The sequence below is a fragment of the Orcinus orca genome, chromosome X (genome assembly GCF_937001465.1).
Source record: "Orcinus orca chromosome X, mOrcOrc1.1, whole genome shotgun sequence".
NCBI lineage: Eukaryota > Metazoa > Chordata > Mammalia > Artiodactyla > Delphinidae > Orcinus > Orcinus orca.
The window spans coordinates 69839304-69861530 of record NC_064580.1 but is presented as its reverse complement, the minus strand read 5'-3'; the positions used below and the strand labels follow the sequence as shown (position 1 = coordinate 69861530).

At 36.7% G+C, this 22227-nt stretch overlaps 2 pseudogenes; both read left to right on the top strand.

The window, feature by feature from the left end:
- Positions 1-8093: 8093 nt before the first annotated feature.
- Positions 8094-12174, top strand: LOC101289506 (52 kDa repressor of the inhibitor of the protein kinase-like; annotated as a pseudogene).
- Positions 12175-12650: 476 nt separating this feature from the next.
- LOC101289743 (ferritin heavy chain-like) lies at positions 12651-17979 on the top strand (annotated as a pseudogene).
- Positions 17980-22227: the final 4248 nt, after the last annotated feature.

The following is a 22227-nucleotide window of genomic DNA, read 5'->3' as shown; positions in this document are numbered from 1 at the left end:
CAGGTAATGAGATTCAGCTCTTAGTCCACTTATCGCTACTTTAACTGGGATAAGTTTGCATATGACATGGTAGTTGTAGAGCCTAGTCTAAGTGACAGATTTTCCTTGAGTTTACTCTTCTGTTTTAAAATTTAACTAGAGTTTTTAGAAATAAATTCTAATGTGTTAATAACTCTTAATTAGAAGAATTTAATAAATATGCCACTGCTTGAAAGTTTATGTGGAAAAAGTTTTCAGGGTCTCAGTAGACTGTAGATTTAGCAAAAAGGCTAATGCTATTATAGGCTACATTAAAATAAATTTAGAGGTTAGAATAAAGGATGTGATAGTCTGGTTCCAGTTTGTGATGATTAGACCTAGTAAACTGTGTTCATTTCAGGACACCACACTTAAAGGACTTAAGCAAATTAGAAAATACCCAAGGCAGATAATGGTTGTGATGATTTTAGAAGCAATAGTATCTGAGGAATGAATGAGCTGTAGTTGATTTTCATAGTTTCTTTCCATATTGACACTAACTCTGGAGGAAATGTTTTAAACCAAGAAATCTATGTACTTTTCATATCAACCCTCTCCTTCCATCATCTTATTGCCCCTTCCCATTTACTGGTCTCTTATAATTGAAAGTCAACATAGTATAGAAAAGGACTGAATTATCATCAAGACAAGAGAAAGAGATAAAAACATAAGGTTTCAAAAGGAAGAAACAAAATTAGTTATTTGCAGATAATATAATTGAGTACATAGAAAATCTGAAAAAATCTATATTTCTATTATTTAAATTAATATGAGAGTTTACTAAGGCTTCTAGATACAATATAAATGTACTGAAATGAACTGTACCCCTTTATTCCAGAAAAATCAGAGAATAAACATAGAAAATAAACCATTAATAGTAATATCCAAAATTAAAGTACCTAGAAATAAATTTAATAAAAACATGCCAAACCTTTGTTTAGTTTAAATATTATAAAGATGTCAATTCTCTCTCACTTTAGAGAGAGATAAAAAGATTCAATGTTATTTCAATAAAATTTTCAATTTGCTTTTTTCATAGAATTTGACTAGCTAAATCTAAAATATATATGGAAATGAAAGAGCCAAGAATAGCCAAAACACTCTTAAAGAAAACAGATGATAAGATTTTAAGAGAAATATATAGACTTATTATAAAACATATCAGTAAGATAGTGTGGTATTGACACAAGTATGGACAAATAGACCTAGAAAACAGAACAGAGAGCACATAAGAAGGCCCACATATGTACAGGCACTTGACATATAACAGAAGATATTTCAGATCAGTGAAGAAAAGATGGACTTGCAATAATGGTGCTGGAACAATGATAAAAAAAAAAAAAAAACTCTCCCTAAAATAGGAGTAGAAGGTAGTTTCCTCAATCTGATAAAATACTAAAACACTACCACTAGCATCATATTTAATGATGAAAGACTGAATACTTTCTCCCTTAAACTGAGAGCAAAGCAAGTATGTCTGTTTGCAACACACAACATAGTACTGGATGTCTTAGCCAAAAAATAAAAAATAAAAGGCTCACAGATTGGAAAGGATAAAGTAAAAGTTTCCCTATGTGTAAATGATAAGCATGTCTACATAGACAATCCCAAGTAATATACAAAAAACCTCCTAAAATGAATGAGTTTATTAATGTGGCAGTATTAAAGGTTAATACAAAAATAAATAATATTTGAACGTTATTTTAAAGTTTTCAGAGGAAACTTGAGTAGTTAATGCTGGAATCCACATGAATAAAATGCTGATGGTTTATGAAGACACAACTTTTTAAATTAAACTTTTCTATTTTAAGAAAATTATAGATTCACATGGAGTTGTAGAAATACAACAGAGACGTCCTATTACCTAATATACTTTACCTAGTTTCCCCCAATTCTCACATCTTACAATAGAATGTACAATATCACAAGTAAGATATTGACATGGATAAAATGCACCAATTTTATTCATATTTTGTTAGTTTTGTTTGTCCTCATATGTATCCACCTCTACATAATAGTCAAAATGAAAAAGTTAAATCACCATAAGGATATTTCATGTTGCCTTTTTCTCAACATGCTTACTTCCATCCCACCTCCTTTCCTGCTCCTAATCCCTGGCAACAACTAATTTTCTTTATTTCTAAAGTTTTGTCATTTCAAGAATGTTATATATGATAGTTACAGAGTCACAGGAAGTTGCAAAGATAGTACAGGATAGTCACAAGTACATTTTACTTAAATATCAAGCAAACCCACAAAATTGATGTTTTACAATTACATGTATAGTTCTATGCCATTTTTTTACATGTGTAGATTTATGCAATCACTATTGCTGATTATGTTTGAGTTTTTTTAAAAAAAATTGAAGGAGTGGGAAATATCCATGGATAAAAACCCAATAAATATTTTAAAGTAAAAAAAAATAAAAGAAAACAACATTACCATGTTTGCATACACAGCAGTGAATAATCGGAAACTATATTTTACATACAATATCTTTTACAATAGCTCCCCAAGATGAAATACTTAGGTATCAATCTAACAAACTATACACAGGAAACATAATGAAAAGTACAAAAAGATGATAAAATAAATATAACATAAATAAATAACATAAATACTGTGTCCATAGCTTGGAAGATTCAACCTAGTAAAGACTATTAATTCTCCTCAAATTGAGCTACAAGTTCAACTTGATTTCTATAAAAATAGGAGCAATTTTGTACATATAGACAAGATAATTTTAAAATTCATAAAGGAAATGAAGATCACTGGAATAGCTACAATTTTGAAAAAGAAGAATAAAGTTGGAAAAATCACACTACCTGATTTTAAGCTTACTATATAGCTACAGTAGTCAAGACAGTATGATGTTGGCAGAGAGACAGACATACATATCAATGGAATGGAATATAGATGTCATAAATAGACCAACATAAATACGCCTAATTGATTTTTGATAATACAAAAGCAACTAAATAGAGAAAAGATAGACTTTACAACAAGTGGTACTGGAACAAATTGAACATCCACAGACAAAAAAATAAATCTCTACCTAAACCTCATATATTTTACAAAATTAATTCAAACTAGATCATACATCAAAATGTGAAATGTAAAAGTGTAAAACTATTAGTGAAAATAAAACAATAGAAAATCTTTGGGGAGGAGGGTCAAGATGATAGAGTAGAAGGACATGGAGCTCACCTCCCCCCACAACCACATAAACACATCAAAAATACATCTACATGTGGAAAAACATGCACAGAAAACTAAATGGAAACTGGAAAATCTGTTATACACCCAAAGCTACAAGAAAGATCTCCACATAACTGGGTAAGATGGGGGAAATAAAGGAATCAGGTCGTGATCTGCTCCCCAGGGAGGAAACTGTAAGGGAAAGAAGGTCCACATGGATGGACACTTATCCTGGGGAGGGAGCATGTTGACTCACAATCTAGGCCTTCCAGTCCTGGAGTCTTGCACAGAATACACAAGCCCCTTTGACTGCTGGGAAATCTTCTGAGACAGATAGAAGGGCTAGAGAAGCCTAGACTCTATTTATGAGGACTGCAGACATGCTGGCTTGCTAACAATTGAGGCAGAGAGAGCCTTCCACTGGAGGCTTGTATGACTATCAGTTACAGCAAGTAGCTGTAGTTATAGGTCAATATATGTGAAAACCAGGATAACCACAGATCAAAAACATGATAGATTCACAAAAACAAAAAAGAAAAGAACACAAGCATAATACAAAAGAAAATCATCAAACCACAAAAGGAAAAAAAAAAAGAAGAAAGGAACAAAGAACTACAAAAACAACTGGACAACAAGGTTTAAAATTGCAATGAGTACATACCTATCAATAATTACTTTAAATGTCAATAGACTAAATGCTCCAATCAAAAGACATAGTGTGGCACATTGGATAAAAATCTAGAACTTACAATATGCTGCTTATAAAAGACTCACTTCAGGGCAAAAGGTACATGCAGTCTGAAAAAGAGGGTATGGAAAAAGATATTTCATGAAAATGGATATGACAAGAAATCAGGGATAGCAATACTCAGACAAAATAGACTTTTAAAAAAAAGATCATTAAGAAAGACAAAAAAAAGATATTGTGCAATGATAAAGGGATCAATACAAGAAAATATTATACTATTTAACATATACTCACCCTATATAAGAGCACCAAAATACATAAAACAAATACTAACAAACATAAATGGAGGGGAGACCTTCAAGATGGTGGAGGAGTAAGACATGGAGATCACCTTCCTCCCCACAAATACATCAGAAATACATCCACATGTGGAACACCTCCTACAGAACACCTACTGAACACTGGCAGAAGACCTCACACTTCCCAAAAGGCAAGAAACTCCCCATGTACCTGGGTAGGGCAAAAGAAAAAAGAAAAACAGACAAACAAATAGGGACAAGACCTGCACCTCTGGGAGGGAGCTGTGAAGGAGGAAAAGTTTCCACACTCTAGGAAGCCCCTTCACTGGTGGAGACGGGGGTTTGTGGGGTGGAAGCTTCAGAGCCATGGAGGAGAGTGCAGCAATAAGTGTGCAGAGGGCAAATTGGAGAGATAACCACACAGAGGATTGGTGCCGACCAGCCTGAGAGACTTGTCTGCTCACATGCTGGGGTGAGTGGGGGCTGGGAACTGAGGCTCTGGCTTCAGATTCCAGGGAGAGGACTTGGGTTGGCTGTGTGAACACAGCCTGTAGGGGGCTAGTGCACTGCAGTTAGCAAGGAGGGAGTCCAGAAGAAAGCCTAGAACTGCCTAAGAGGCAAGAGACATTTTTGGGGGGTGCATTAGGAGAGAGAATTCAGAGCACTGCCTAACCGAGTTCCAGAGACCGGGGCAAGCCACGGCTATCAGCATGGACACCAGCGATGTGCATGAAACAATAAGGCTGCTGCTGCAGCCACCAAGAAAACTGTGTGCAAGCACAGGTCACTTATCTACACCTCCCTTCCAGGGAGCCTGTGCAGCCTGCCACTGCCAGGGTCCCGTGATCCAGGGACAACTTCCCCAGGAGACACACGGTGCACCTCAAGCTGTTGCAATATCACACCAGCCACTGCCACCACAGGCTCGCCCCGCATTCCATACCCCTCCCTCCTCTTGGTGTGAGTGAGCCAGAACCCCCCAATCAACTGTTACTTTAATCCTGTCCTGTTGGGACAGGGAAAAGATGCCCTCAGGTGACATACACGCAGAGGTTGGGCTAAATCCAAAGCTGAATCCCAGGAGCTGTGCAAACAAAGAAGAGAAAGGGAAATTTCTCCCAGCAGCATCAGGAGCAGCAGATTAAATCTCCATAATCAACTTGATGTACCCTGTATCTGTAGAATACCTGAATAGACAATGAAGCATCCCAAAATTGAGGCAGCGGATTTTAGGAGCATCTGTAGACTTGGAGTTTGCTTTCTGCACCTAAATTGTTTCTGATTTTATGTTTATCTTACTTTGTTATTTACAGTCTATTATCATTCGTAGATTTGCTAATTGATTTGGCTGCTCTCTTCCTTTTTTTTAAATATTTAGATATATATTTTTTTTTCCTTTTTCTCTTTTTGTTAGTGTGTATGCTTCTTTGTGTGATTTTTGTCTGTATAGTTTTGCTTTTACCATTTGCCCTAAGGTTCTCTCTGTCCGTTTTTTTTTCTTTTTAGTATAGCTTTTAGCACTTGTAATTATTGGTGGATTTGATTTTTGGCTTGGTTGCTCTCTTCTTTCTTTCTTTCTTTCATTTTTTTCCTTTTATTATTACTTTATTTTATTTTTAATATTTTTGTAATTTTTTACTTTAATAACTTTTATTTTTTCTTTCTTTATTTTTTTTTTTATCTTTTTTCTTCTGAGTCGTGTGGGTAACAGGGCCTTTGTGCTCCGGCTGGGTGTCAGACCTGTGTTTCTGAGGTGGGAGAGCTCAGTTCAGGACATTGGTCCACCAGAGACCTCCCAGCTCCATGTAATATCAAACGGCAAAAGCTGTCCCAGAGATCTCCATCTCAACGTAAGACCCAGCTCCGCTCAATGACCAGTGCAGGACACAATATGCTAAACAACTAGCAAGAGAGAAACACAACCCCACCCATTAGCAGGGAGGCTGCCTAAAATCATAATAAGGTCACAGACAGCCAAAAACACAGCACAGGATGTGATCCTGCCCACCAGAAAGACAATATCCAGCCTCATCCATCAGAACACAGACACCATTTCCCTCCACCAGAAAGCCTACACAACCCACTGAACCAACCTTAGACACTGGGGGCAGACAACAAAAACAACAGGAACTATGAAACTGCAGCCTGCAAAAAGGAGACCCCAAACACAGTAAGTTAAGCAAAATGAGAAGACAGAGAAACACACACAACAGATGAAGGAGCAAGGAAATAATCCACAAAACCAAACAAATGAAGAGGAAATAGACAGTCTACCTGAAAAAAGAATTCAGAGTAATGATAGTAAAGATGATCCAAAATCTTGGAAATAGAAAGGAGAAAATACGAGAAAGGTTTAACAAGGACCTAAAAGAACTAAAGAGCAAACAAACAATGTTTAACAACAAAATGAATGAAATTAAAAATTCTCTAGGAGGAATCAATAGCAGAAGAACTGAGGCAGAAGAACGGATAATTGACCTGGAAGATAAAATAGTGGAAATAACTACCAGAGAGCTGAATAAAGAAAAAAGAATCAAAAGATTTGAGGACAGTCTCAGAGACCGCTGGGATAACATTAAATGCACCAACATTCGAATTATAGGGGTCCCAAAAGATGAAGAGAAAAAGAAAGGGACTGAGAAAATATTTGAAGAGATTATAGTTGAAAACGTCCCTAATATTGGAAAGGAAATAGTCAATGAAGTCTAATAAGTGTAGAGAGTCCCATACAGGATAAACCCAAGGAGAAACACGCCAAGACACATATTAATCAAACTAGCAAAAGTTAAATACAAATAAAAATATTAAAAGCAGCAAGGAAAAAACAACAAATAACATACAAGGGAATCCCCATAAGGTTAACAGCTGATTTTTCAGCAGAAACTCTGCAAGCCAGAAGGGACTGGCAGGAAGTATTTAAAGTGATGAAAGGGAGAAACCTACAACCAAGATTACTCTACCCAGCAAGGATCTCATTCATATATGACAGAGAAATTAAAACCTTTACAGAAAAGCAAAAGCTAAGAGAATTCAGCACCACCAAACCAGGTTTACAACAAATGCTAAAGGAACTTCTCTAGGCAGGAAACACAAGAGAAGGAAAAGAGATCTACAGTAACAAACCCAAAACAATTAAGAAAATGGGAATAGGAACATGCATATCACTAGTTACCTTAAATGTAAATGGATTAAATGCTCCAACCAAAAGACACAGACTGGCTGAATGGAGATAAAAATAAGACCCATATATATACCGTCTACAAGAGACCCATTTCAGACCTAGGGACACATACAGACTGAAAGTGAGGGGATGGAAAAGATATTCCATGCAAATGGATATCAAAAGAAATCTGGAGTAGCAATTCTCCTATCAGAAAAAGTAGACTTTAAAGTAAAGACTATTACAAGAGACAAAGAAGGACACTACCTAAGGATCAAGGGATCGATCCAAGAAGAAGATATAACAATTGTAAATATTTATGCACGCAACATAGGAGCACCTCAAAACATAAGGCAAATGTTAACAGCCATAAAAGGGGAAATCGACAGTAACTCAATCATAGTAGGCGGCTTTAACACCCCACTTTCACCCATGGACAAATCATCCAAAATGAAAATAAAAAAGGAAACACAAGCTTTAAATGATACCTTAAACAAGATGGATTTAATTGATTTTTATAGGACATTCTATCCAAAAACAACAGAATACACATTCTTCTCAAGTCCTCATGGAACATTCTCCAGGATAGATCGTATCTTAGGTCACAAATCCAGCCTTGGTAAATTTTAGATAATTGAAATCGTATCAAGTTCCGTGGCCCCGACAGGCAGGCGGGCTTCCCTGAGGAGGTGGGGAGGGGAGGGTTGGGCTGGCCAGCGGGCAGATGATGATGCTGATCTTCTGTGTGGCCCCCAACAGCATACAGAAGAGCACACAGTTTGACCTGGCCTTTTTCAGGTTCCCACAGGATCCAGCCAGATGCCTGAAGTGGGTGGAGAATTGTAGGAGAGCAGACTTCAAAGATAAAACACCTGATCAACTAAATAAACATTATCAATATTGTGACAAACAGTTTGAGACTTCTGTGATCTGTAGAACTAGTCCTTATAGGAGAGTTCTTTGAGATAATGCGATACCAACAATATTTGATCTTACCAGCCATTTGAAAAATCCACACGGTAGACACAGAAAATGAATAAAAGAATTGAGTTAAGATCAAATCAGGACACTGAAACAGAAAAAAATTGATGAAACTTCTGAAGAGGAACCAAAACATAAGGAAATAAACAACAGCAATGCAGACGAAGGGGGTGAAGAGCAGGATGAAGACATTTTACCTTTAACCCTTGAAGAGAAGGAAAACAAAGAATACTTAAAATCTTTATTTGAAATTTTGATTCTTATGGGAAAACAGAACATACCTCTGGATGGACTTGAAGCTTCTGAAGTCCCAGAAGGTCTCTTTACTCCTGATAACTTTCAAGCACTGCTGGAGTGCCAGATCAATTCTGGTGAAGAGGACCTGAGAAAGCGCTTTGAATCAACAGGAGTGAACACATTGTTCTGTTCGAAAACACAGCAGAAACAGATGCTAGAGATCTGTGAGAGCTGCATTTGGGAAGAAACTCTCAGGTAAGTGAGAGACTCTCACTTCTTTTCCATCGTCACTGACGACGTGGCGGACATAGCAGGGGAAGAGCACCTGCCTTTGTTGGTGAGGTTTGTTGATGAAGCTCACTACCTGAGAGAGGAATTTGTGGGCTTCCTGCCTTATGAAGCTGATGCAGAAATTTTGGCCGTGAAATTTCACACTACAATAACTGAGAAGTGGAGATTAAACATGGAGTACTGTCGTGGCCAGGCTTAGATTGTGTTCAGTGGATTTTCTTCCAAAATGAAAGTTGTTGCTTCTAGACTTTTAGAGAAGTATCCCCAAGCTATCTACACACTCTGCTCTTCCTGTGCCTTAAATATGTTGTTGGAATTATCAGTGTCTGTTATGAGAGTATCTGTCGCATTAGGAACAATTGAGGAAGTTTGTTGTTTTCTCCATCAATCACCACAACTGCTTTTAGAGCTTGACAATGTAATTTCTGTCCTATTTCAAAACAGTGAAGAAAGGGGCAAAGTACTGAAGGAAATTTGCCATTTCTAGTGGACAGGCAGGCATGATGCTTTTGAAATCTTAGTGGACCTCCTACAAGCACTTGTTTTATGTTTAGATGGTATAAATAATGACACATGTTAGATGGAATAACTGTATAGCTGGCCGACCATTTGTACTCTGTAGTGTGGTAACAGATTTTGATTTAATCATTACCACTGTTGGTTTTAAAAATGTTCTATCTTTTACAAGAGAGTTTGAGAAAAATCTTCAGGGGCAAACTTCTGATGTCTTCTTTGCAGCCAGTAGTTTGACTGCAGTGCTGCATTCACTAAATGAAGTGATGGAAAATATCGAAGTTTATCATGAATTTTGGTTTGAGGAAGCCACACATTTGGCAACCAAACTTGATATTCAGATGAAATTCCCAGGGAAATTTCACAGGGCTCCACACAGTAACCTGGAATCTCAGCTAACCTCTGAGAGTTACTATAAAGAAACTCTAATGGAAACACAAAAGACCCCGAATAGCCAAAGCAATCTTGAGAACGAAAAAAGGAACTGGAGGAATCAGGTTCCCTGACTTCAGACTATACTACAAAGCTACAGTTATCAAGACAGTATGGTATTGGCACAAAAACAGAAAGATAGATCAATGGAACAGGATAGAAAGCCCAGAGATAAACCCATGCACATATGGACACCTTATCTTTGATAAAGGTGGCAGGAATGTACAGTGGAGAAAGGACAGCCTCTTCAATAAGTGGTGCTGGGAAAACTGGACAGATACATGTAAAATTATGAGATTAGATCACTCCCTAACATCATACACAAAAATAAGCTCAAAATGGATTAAAGACCTAAATGTAAGGCCAGAAACTATCAAACTCTTAGAGGAAAACATAGGCAGAACACTCTATGACATCAATCACAGCAAGATCCTTTCTGACCCACCTCCTAGAGAAATGGTAATAAAAACAAAAATAAACAAATGGGACCTAATGAAACTTCAAACTTTTGCACAGCAAAGGAAACCATAAACAAGACCAAAAGACAACCCTCAGAATGGGAGAAAATATTTGCAAATGAAGCAACCAACAAAGGATTAATCTCCAAAACTTACAAGCAGCTCATGCAGCTCAATAACAAAAAAACAAACAACCCAATCCAAAAATGGGCAGAAGACCTAAATAGACATTTCTCCAAAGAAGATATACAGACTGCCAACAAACACATGAAAGAATGCTCAACATCATTAATCATTAGAGAAATGCAAATCAAAAGTACAATGAGATATCATCTCACACCAGTCAGAATGGCCATCATCAAAAAATCTAGAAACAATAAATGCTGGAGAGGGTGTGGAGAAAAGGGAACACTCTTGCACTGCTGGTGGGAATGTGAATTGGTTCAGTCACTATGGAGAACAGTATGGAGGTTCCTTAAAAAACTGCAAATAGAACTACCATATGACCCAGCAATCCCACTACTGGGCATATACCCTGAGAAAACCAAAATTCAAAAAGAGTCATGTACCAAAATGTTCATTGCAGCTCTATTTACAATAGCCCAGAGATGGAAACAACCTAAGTGCCCATCATCGGATGAATGGATAAAGAAGATGTGGCACATATATACAATGGAATATTACTCAGCCATAAAAAGAAACGAAATTGAGTTATTTGTAATGAGGTGGATAGAACTAGAGTCTGTCGTACAGAGTGAAGTAAGTCAGAAAGAAAAAGACAAATACCGTATGCTGACACATATATATGAAATTTAAGAAAAAAATGTCATGAAGAACCTAGGGGTAAGGCAGTAATAAAGACGCAGACCTCCTAGAGAACGGACTTGAGGTTATGAGGAGGGGGAAGTGTGAACTGTGACAGGGCGAGAGAGAGTCATGGACATATACACACTAACAAACGTAGTAAGGTAGATAGCTAGTGGGAAGCAGCCGCATGGCACAGGGATATTGGCTCGGTGCTTTGTGACAGCCTAGAGGGGTGGGATAGGGAGGGTGGGAGGGAGGGAGATGCAAGAGGGAAGACATATGGGAACATATGCTTATGTATGACTGATTCACTTTGTTATAAAGCAGAAACTAACACACCATTGTAAAGCAATTATACCCCAATAAAGATGTTTAAAAACAACAACAACAACAACAACACCAAAAAAGAAACTCTAAGTGTTCCAACAGTGGAACACATTATTCAGGAACTGAAAGGTATATCCTCAGAACAGCACCTCAGAGCTCTTAAATGCTTATCTCTGATACTCTCTGTCATGGAACAGCTCAAATTCAATACGTCAGAGGAGCATCATGCTGACATGTACAACAGTGATTTACCTAATCCTGACACATGCTCTGCTGAGCTGCATTGTTGCGGAATCAAGTGGAAACACAGAGGGAAAGATATAGAACTTCCATCCACTATTTTATGAAGCCCTTCATCTGCCAGACATCAAGATTTTTCCTAATGTTTATGCATTGCTGAAGGTCCTATGTATTCTTCCTCTGATGAAGGTTGAGAACCAACGCTATGAAAATGGGCAAAAGTGTCTCAAAGCATACCCGAGGAATACTTTGACAGACCAAAGGTCAAGTAACTTAGCTTTCCTTAACATAAAATTTGATATAAAACAACATTTGGATTTAATGGTGGATACATATATAAAACTATATACAAGTAAGTCAGAGCTTCCTACAGGTAATTCAGAAACCATTGAAAATACCTAAGAGACTTTTAAAATAGGCGTTCTCTTATATTTGATATTTGAAAAAAATCTGTAAGAAATTTGAAAATATCTTACAGAAAAGTTGTAAGGGGTACGTAGGCCACTTAATCACTGAATATCTTGACCTGTAGGCTTCCCATTGAGACATTAGTCATTGATAATCTGCCTGTCTAAATGACCCATTTGAAGTCCCATGCTTTGGAGACCTAACTGTTCTTTCAGAAGATAGCATTGAAAGTACCATATTACGCTCTGTGATCTCTGCTAATGGCATTTTGGAACTGTATAAGTTAAGTCATTTTAGACATAACATTAATCACTGTGGATCCAACTGTCAGAGAGTGAGTTATCAGTTCTTTGAAGAAATAAATTTTGAGGAGGTACAGGAGGAAGGAATACATTTTATAAAACATTACAATGAAACTCATGACTGACCTTTGAATAGTAGGAGTTTTAAGTATGCTGTTAAATACCTGTAAGGGACCGTTAAGAAAATTATCAGACTCTGAGACAAACGTCTGAGCTTGCCAAACAAGGATTTCAGTGTAGATTTTGTTTTTATCAAATGAAGTTGAAGGAATAAGTTATAGTTAAATTTGAATGGAAGAGCCTGCCATTGTTGTTCCACATCTGATTGTTGCTGCTTACATTCCTTTATTGAGCCTAGATCTTCATAAGCTTTTTGACAGGTATATTTTGAACACTTCTGTTTCATGGTCAAGACAGGATCACAAGCCATGGATATTAACAACTGATTTGTCTGTTTTCTTTTGCCTTTTTCCATGACTGTATATACTGCCTCATCTTGATTTACAACCAAAACCTAGAAAACCTACAAAAATAAGTGTTTTATGGTTTATCTAGGAATAATACAGAAAATATTGCTGTTATTTTTGGTGAAGAAAATCAATTTTGTATAGTTTACTTCAACCTAAATAAAATGTGAATTTTGTTTAAAAATGAAGAAACAAAAAAACACAAGAAATAGTACCAAGTATCTTTTCCAACCACAACACTATGAGACTAGATATCAATTATGGAAAAAAATCTGTAAAAAATACAAACACATGGAGGCTGAACAATACTGAACAATACTACTAAATAACCAAGAGATCACTGAAGAAATCAAAGAGGAAATCAAAAAGTCCCTGGAAACAAATGACAATGAAGACACAACAACCAAAAACATATGGGATGCAGCAAAAGCAGTTCTAAGAGGGAAGTTTATAGCAATACAATCCTACCTCAATAAACAAGAAACAGCTCAAATAAACAACCTAAACTTACACCTAAAACAATTAGAAAAAGAAGAGCAAAAAATCTCCAAACTTAGCAAAAGGAAAGAAATCATAAAGACCAGATCAGAAATAAATGAAAAAGAAATGAAGGAAACAAAAGCAAAGATCAATAAAACTAAAAGCTGCTTCTTTGAGAAGACAAAATTGATAAACCATTAACCAGACTTACCAAGAAAAAAAAGGGAGAAGACTCAAATCAATATAATTAGAAATGAAAAAGGAGATGTAACAACTGACACTGAAGAAATACAAAGGATCATGAAAGATTACTACAAGCAACTCTATACCAATAAAATGGACAACCTGGAAAAGATGGACTAATTCTTAGAAAAGAACAAAGTTCTGAGACTGAACCAGGAAGAAACAGAAAATATAAACAGATCAATCACAAGCACTGAAATTGAGACTGTGATTAAAAATATTCCAACAAACAAAATCCCAGGACCAGATGGCTTCACAGGTGAATTCTACCAAACACTTAGAGAACAACTAACACCCATCCTTCTCAAACTCTATCAAAATATAAAAGAGAGAGGAACACTCCCAAACTCATTATACAAGGCCACCATCACCCTGACACCAAAATCAGACAAAGATGTCACAAAGAAAGAAAACTACAGGCCAATATCACTGATGAACATACATGTAAAAATCCTCAGGAAAGTACTAGCAAAAATAATCTAATAGCACATTAAAAGGATTACACACCATGACCAAGTGGGGTTTATCCCAGGAATGCAAGGATTCTTCAATATACGCAAATCAATCAATGCAATAAACCATATTAACAAACTGACAGAGAAAAACAACACCATCATCTCAATGATGCAGAAAAAGCTTTCAACAATATTCAATACCCATTTATGATAAAAAACTATCCAGAAAGTAGGCATAGAGGGAACTTACCTCAACATAATAAAGGCCAAAAATGACAAACACACAGTCAACATGATTCTCAGTGGTGCAAACTGAAAACATTTCCAAAAAGATCAGGAACAAGACAAGGTTGCCCACTCTCACCATTATTATTCAACATAGTTTTGGAAGTTTTAGCCATAGTAATCACAGAAGAAAAAGATATAGAAGGAATCCAGAACAGAAAAGAAGAATTAAAACTGTCACTGTTTGCAGGTGACATGATATTATCCATAGAGAATCCTAAAGATGTGCTAGAAAACTACTAGAGTTAATCAATGAATTTGGTAAACTAGCAGGATACAAAATTAATGCACAGAAATTTCTTGCATTCCTATACACTAATGATGAAAAATCTGAAAGGGAATTTAAGGAAACACTACTATTTACCATTGAAAAAGAAAGAATAAAACGCCTAGGAATAAACATACCTAAGGAGACAAAAGACCTGTATGCAGTAAATTATAAGACACTGATGAAAGAAATTAAAGATGATACAAGCAGATGGAGAGATATACCATGTTCTTGTATTGGAAGAATCAACATTCTGAAAATGACTATACTACCCAAAGCAATCTACAAATTCAATCACTATCAAACTACCAATGCCATTTTCCACGGAACCAGAACAAAAAATTTCACAATTTGTATGGAAACACAAAAGACCCAGAATAGCCGAAGCAATCTTAAGAAAGAAAAACGGAGCTGGAGGAATCAGATTCCCAGACTTCAGACTATACTACAAAGCTACAGTCATCAAGACAGTATGGTACTGGCACAAAAACAGAAATATAGATCAATGGAACAGGAGAGAAAGCTCATAGATAAACCCACACACATATGGTCACCTAATTTTTGATAAAGGTGGCAAGAATATACAATGGAGAGAAGACAGCCTCTTCAATTAGTGGTGCTGGGAAAACTGGACAGCTACATGTAAAATAATGAAATTAAAACACTCCCTAACACCATACACAAAAAATGAACTTAAAATGGATTAAAGACCTAAATGTAAGACTATAAAACTCCTAGAGAAAAACACAGGCAGAGCACTCTATGACATAAATCACAGGAAGATCCTTTTTGATCCACCTCCTAGAGAAATGGAAATAAAACCAAAAATAAACAAATGGAACCTAATGAAACTTAAAAGCTTTTGCACAGCAAAGGACAACATAAACGGGACAAAAAACAACCCTCAGAATGGGAGAAAATATTTGAAAATGAAGCAACTGACAAAAGATTAATCTCCAAAATGTACAAGCAGCTTATGCAGCTCAATATCAAAAAAACAAATGACCCAATCCAAAAATGGGCAGAGAATCTAAAGAGACATTTCTCCAAAGAAGACATACAGATGGCCAACAAACCCATGAAAGGATGCTCAACATCACTAATCATTAGAGAAATGCAAATCCAAACCACAATGAGGTATCACCTCACACCAGTCTGAATGGCCATCATCAAAAAATCTACAAACTATAAATGCTGGAGAGAGTGTGGAAAAAGGGAACCCTCTTGCACTGTTTGTGGGAATGTAAATTGGTACAGCCGCTATGGAGAACAGTATGCAGGTTCCTTAAAGAACAAGCAGTAGAACTACCATATGACCCAGCAATCCCACTACTGGACATATACCCTGAGAAAACCATATTTCAAATGAGTCATGTACCACAATGTTCATTACAACTCTATTTACAATAGCCAGGACATGGAAGTAACCTAAGTGTCCATCAACAGATGAATGGATAAAGAAGATATGGCACATATATACAATGGAATATTACTCAGTCATAAAAAGAAACAAAATTGAATCATTTGTAGAGAGGTGGATGGACCTAGAGTATGTCATACAGAGTGAAATAAGTCAGAAAGAGAAAACAAATACCGTATGCTAACACATATATATGGAATGTAAAAAAAAAATGTTTCTGAAGAACCTAGGGGCAGAACAGTAATAAAGACGTAGATGTAGAGAATGGACTTGAGGACATGGAGAGGGGGAAGTGTAAGCTGGGATGAAGTGAGAGAGTAGCATGGACATATATACACTACCAAATGTAAAATAGATAGCTAGTGGAAAGCAGACACATAGAACAGGGAGATCAGCTTGGTGCTTTCTGACCACCTAGAGGGGTGGGATAGGGAGGGTGGGAGGGAGACACAAAAGAGAGGAGATATGGGGATATATGTATATGTATAGCTGATTCACTTTGTTGTAAAGCAGAAACTAACACACCATTGTAAAGCAATTATACTCCAATAAAAATGTTAAAAAAATAATTTAAAAGGATAACCAAAAATAAATAAATAAATAAATAAATAAATAAATAAATAAATAAATAAATAAAGGAGATATGGACAATAATTCAATAATAGTAGGAATCTTTATCATCCCATTGACATCATTGGACAGATCATCCAGACAGAAAATCAATAAGGTGACAGAGGTTCTAAATGACACAATAGACCAGTTGAACTTAATGGATATCTATAGGGCACTACATCCAAAAAGAACAGAATGCACATTCTTTTCAAGTATGCATGGGATGTTTTCTTGGATGCACCACAGAGTAGGTCAGAAAACAAGCCTCTAACAAATTTATGAGGATAGAAATTACTTCACGTATCTTTTCTGACCACAGTGATATGAAACCAGAAATCAACCACTCTAAGAAAAATGGGAAAATAGTAAACACTTAGGGACTAAACAGCATGTTACTGAAAATCCAATGAGACAACCATGGAATCAAAGAAGAAATCATAAAATACCTCAAGACACATGAAAATGAAAACAGAACCTCACAAAACCCATGGGATGCAGCAAAAGCAATTCTAAGTATGAAATTCATAGTGATACTTAGTGGTCTTCATCAAAAGATACATAGTGGTCTTCATCAAAAAACAAGAAAAATCTCAAATGAGCAACCCAAGGTACTACATAAAAGACTTAGAAAAAGGAGAACAAATAAAACCTAAAGTCAGCCACAGTCTTCACAGAGAGTTGTCACGGTTTCCTACTTCAACATTGCTTGGACAGAACAGGGCTAGCTCTCGCCACCACCTCGCAGCACACTCCAACTGCCCCAAGGTCCCCGCTGCCACTCCAGTGCTGCACAGCCACCATCATCACCGCCAACACTGCCTCTCCTCAGCCACCCACCATGATAACCATGTTCCCCTCGCAGGTGCATCAGAACAACCACCAGGACTCAGAGGCCACCATCAACTGCCAGATCAACGTGGAGCTCTATACCTCCTACGTCTTCCTGTCCATGTCATACTATTTTGACTGTGATGATGTGACTTTGAAGAACTTCACCAAATGCTTTCTTCTCCAATCTCTTGAGGAGAGGGAACATGCTGAGAAACTGATGAAGCTGCAGAGCCAACTGGGTGGTGAAATCTTCTTTCAGCATATCAAGAAACCAGACCATGATGACTCGGAGAATGGGCTGCATGCAATGGAATGTGCACTACACTTGGAAAAAAGTGTGAATCAGTCGCTACTGGAACTGCACAAGCTGGACACTGACAAAAATGACCACCATTTGTGTGACTTAATTGAGACTCATTACCTGAAGGAGCAGGTGAAATCCATCAAAGAATTAGGTGACCATGTTAACAACTTGCATAAGATGGGGGCCACCAAATGTGGCATGGCAAAGTATTTCTTTGACAAGCACACCCTGGGAAACACTGATAACAAGAGCTAAGCTCTAGGTTGGCTTTCCATAGCAAGAGGGGTGACTTCCTTTGTCACCAATGCAGTGCCTGCATATTTGGGTTACTTTTACCTTTTCTATAAGTTGTACCAAAATATCTACAAGTTCTTTCCTCAGTACCATTCCTTCAAATAAAGTAATTTGGTACTCCCCCCCACAAAAAATACCTAAAGTCAGCAGAAGGAAGGAAATAATAAAGATCAGAGATGAAATAAAATAGAGTTCAAAATAACCATAGAATAGATCAATGAAACAAGAGATGGTTTTTTGAAAAGATAAACAAAATCAACATACCTCTACCCAGGCTCATCAAGAAGAAACACCCTCAAAAAAAATGAAAGAAAAGAAATAACAACTGATACCACAGAAATACAAAAATCATAAAACAATACTATGAGCCGTTATGTGTCAACAAGTTGGACAACCCAGAAGAAGTTGACAAGTTTGTAGAAACAGAAAGCTTTCCAATACTGAGTCAAGAGGAGACAGACACTTTGAACAGACTGATCACTAAAAGTGAAATAGAATATGTAATCAAAAAAAACCAAAAAAACTCCCTCCAAACGAAAGTACAGGACTGGATGGCTTCACTGGGGAATTTTAACAAACATACAAAGAACTTATAGCTATCCTTTTCAAACTATTACAAAAAATTGAAGAGGAGGGACCGCCCTCATATTCATTCTATGAAGCCACCATAACCCTGATAACAAAACAAAAGACACTACAAAACAGAAAATTACAGGCCAACATCTATTTTTAATGAATATAGATGCAACAATCCTCAACAAAATATTAGGAAACAGAATCGTACATCAAAAACAATACATAAAAAATACCATACACCATGATCAAGTTGGATTCATTCCAAGGTTGCAAGGATGGTTCAACATAAGCAAATCAATCAAAGTGATATACCACATTAACAAAAGGAAAGACAAAAGCCACATAATCATCTCAATAGATGCAGTAAAATCATTTGACAAAATTTAACATCCATTCTAGATAAAAACTCTCACTGAAATGGGTATAGAGGGACCATATCTACACATAATAAAAGTCATTTATGACAAAGCCACAACCAACATAATACTCAACAGTGAAAAACTGAAAGCCTTCCCGTTAAAGTTAGGAATGAGGCAAGAATGCCCACTCTTACCACTCCTATTCAACATAGTATTGGAAGTCCTAGCCATAGCAATCAGACAAGAAAAAGGAAAAATATATATATCTAAATTGAAAGGAAGAAGTAAGACTGTCACTATTGGTAGATGACATGATACTTTACATAGGAAACCCTAAAGTTTCCATACAGAATCTATTAGAACTAATAAATGAATTCAGTAAGGTTGCAGGATACAAGGTTAATATAAAGAATTTGTTACACTTTTTACACTAACAATGAAATTTCAGAAAAGGAAGGTAAAAAACCAAAAATCTCATTTAAAATCACATGAAAAAGAAATACCTAGGAATAAATTTAACCAAGGAGGTGAAAGACCTGTATGCTGAAAACAGTAAAACATTGACAAAGTATATTGAAGATGATTCAAAGAAATATAAAGACATCACATGCTCTAGGATTGGAAGAATTAATATGGTTAAAATGGCCATGCTACCCAAAGCAACCTACAGATTTAATGCAATCCCTATCAAAATACTTATGACAGGGCTTCCCTGGTGGCGCAGTGGTTGAGAGTCCGCCTGCTGATGCAGGGGACATGGGTTCGTGCCCCGGTCCGGGAAGATCCCATGTGCCGCGGAGCGGCTGGGCCTGTGAGCCATGGCCGCTGAGCCTGCGTGTCCGGAGCCTGTGCTCTGCAATGGGAGAGGCCACAACAGTGAGAGGCCCACGTACAGCAAAAAAAAAAAAAAATACTCATGACATTCTACATATAACTAGAACAAATATCTTAAAATTTATATGGAACCACAAAAGACCAAGAATTGCCAAAGTAATCATAAGGAAAAAATAAAGCTGGAGGCATAACCCTTCCAGACTTCAGACTATACTACAGAACTACAGTAATCAAAACAGCATGGTTTTGGCCCCAAACAGACATATAGCTCAATGGAACAGAACAGAGAGTCCAGAAATAAACCCGCTCACCTGTGGTCTATCTATGTCAAAGGAGGCAATAATATACAATGGAAAAAAGACAATCTCTACAACAAGTGGTGTTGAGAAAACTGGACAGTTACATGTAAATCAATGAAATTAGACCACTCCCTCACACCATATATAAAAATAAAATCAAAACAATTTAATGACCTAAATATAAGACATGACACCATAAAACTCTTAGAAGAGAACATAGGCAAAACATTCTTGAGTATAAATTGTAGCAATATTTTCCTAGATCTGTCTCCCAAGGCAAAAGAAATAAAAGCAAAAGTAAGAGGTGGGACCCAATCAAACATACAACTTTTTCAGAACAAAGGAAACCATCAATAAAATGAAAAGACAGGGCATCCCTAGTGGTGCAGTGATTGAGAGTCTGCCTGCCGATGCAAGGGACACAGTTTCATGCCCCAGTCTGGGAAGATCCCACATGCCACAGAGTGGCTGGGCCCATGAGCCATGGCCGCTGAGCCTGCACGTCTGAAGCCTGTGCTCTGCAATGGGAGAGGCCACAACAGTGAGAGGCCCATGTACTGCAAAAAAAAAAAAAAAAAGAAAAGACAACCTACAAAATAGGAAAAAATATTTGATATTTGCAAATGATGCAACTGACAAGGGCTTAATATCCAAAATATACAAACAACTCATAAAACTCAATATTGAGAAAATGAACAACCCAATCAGAAGATGGACAGAAGACCTAAATATACATTTTTCCAAAGAAGACATACAGATGGCCAACGGACACATAAAAAGATGTTCAGCATCATTAATTATTAGAGAAATGGAAATCAAAATCACAATGATGTATCACCTCACACTGGCCAGAATAGCTATCTTCAAAAAGTCTACAAATAATAAATACTGGAGAGAGTGTGGAGGAAAGGATGCCCTCCTACACTCTTGGTGGGAATGTGAATTGGTGTAGCCGCTATGGAAATCAGTATGGAGTTTCCTTTAAAAAACTAAAAATACAGCTACTACATGATCCAGCAATCCCACTCCTGGGTACATATCTGGAAAAAATGAAAACACTAATTCGAATAGATACATGCACTCCATTGTTCATCACAGCACTATTTTTTTTTTTTGGCTGCACTGCACAGCATGCAGGATCTTCCCTGACCAGGGATCGAACCCATGCCCCCTGTAGTGAAAATGTGGCGTCTTAACCACTGGACTGTCAGAGAAGTCCATAACAGTACTCTTTATAATAACCAAGACATGGAAAGAACCCAAGTGCCCATCAACAGAGGATTGGCTTAAGAAGATGTGATATATGTATATATATATATATATATATATATATAAAATATATATATATGCACACATACACACACACACACACTGGAATATTTATCTGCCATAAAAAAGAATGAAATATTGCCATTTGCAGCAACATGGATGGAGCTAGATAATATCATACTTAGTGAAGTAAGTCAGATAAAGACAAATATTATATTCTGTCACTTATATGTGGAATCTTAAAAGTAATACAAATGAATCTATATATGAAACAGAGGCACAGACATAGAAAAAAAACTTGTGGTTACCAAAATGTGGGGTGGGGTGGGATAAATTCAGAGTGTGGGATTAACAGATACAAACTACTATACATAAAATAGGTAAGCAACAAAGATTAACTGTATAGCACAGGGAATTATATTCAATATCTTGTAATAACCTATAACGGAAACATGTGAAATGCAAATATGTATTTGTATATATAATATATATCTAAATCACTTTGCTGTATACTTAAAACTAACACAATATTGTAAATCAACTGTACTTCAATTTAAAAAAAGAGAGAAAATCTTCAGGATCTAGAACTAGGCAACAAGTCTGTAAACTTGACACCAAAAGAACAATCTGTAAATGGTAAAGTTGATCAATTGTACCTCTTCACAATTAGAAACTTTTGCTCTGTGAAAGACTCTCAGAAGAGAATGAAAAGACAGGCTACAGACTGGGGGAAAGTATCTGTAAATCACATATCTGACAAAGGACTTGAATCTAGACAAATTGGTAATTGCCAAAGGTTACATTTGGAAGAGAGTATAAGTATAAAGAGAAATTTCTTTGGGGTGATCGAACAGTTCTGTATCCTGATTGTA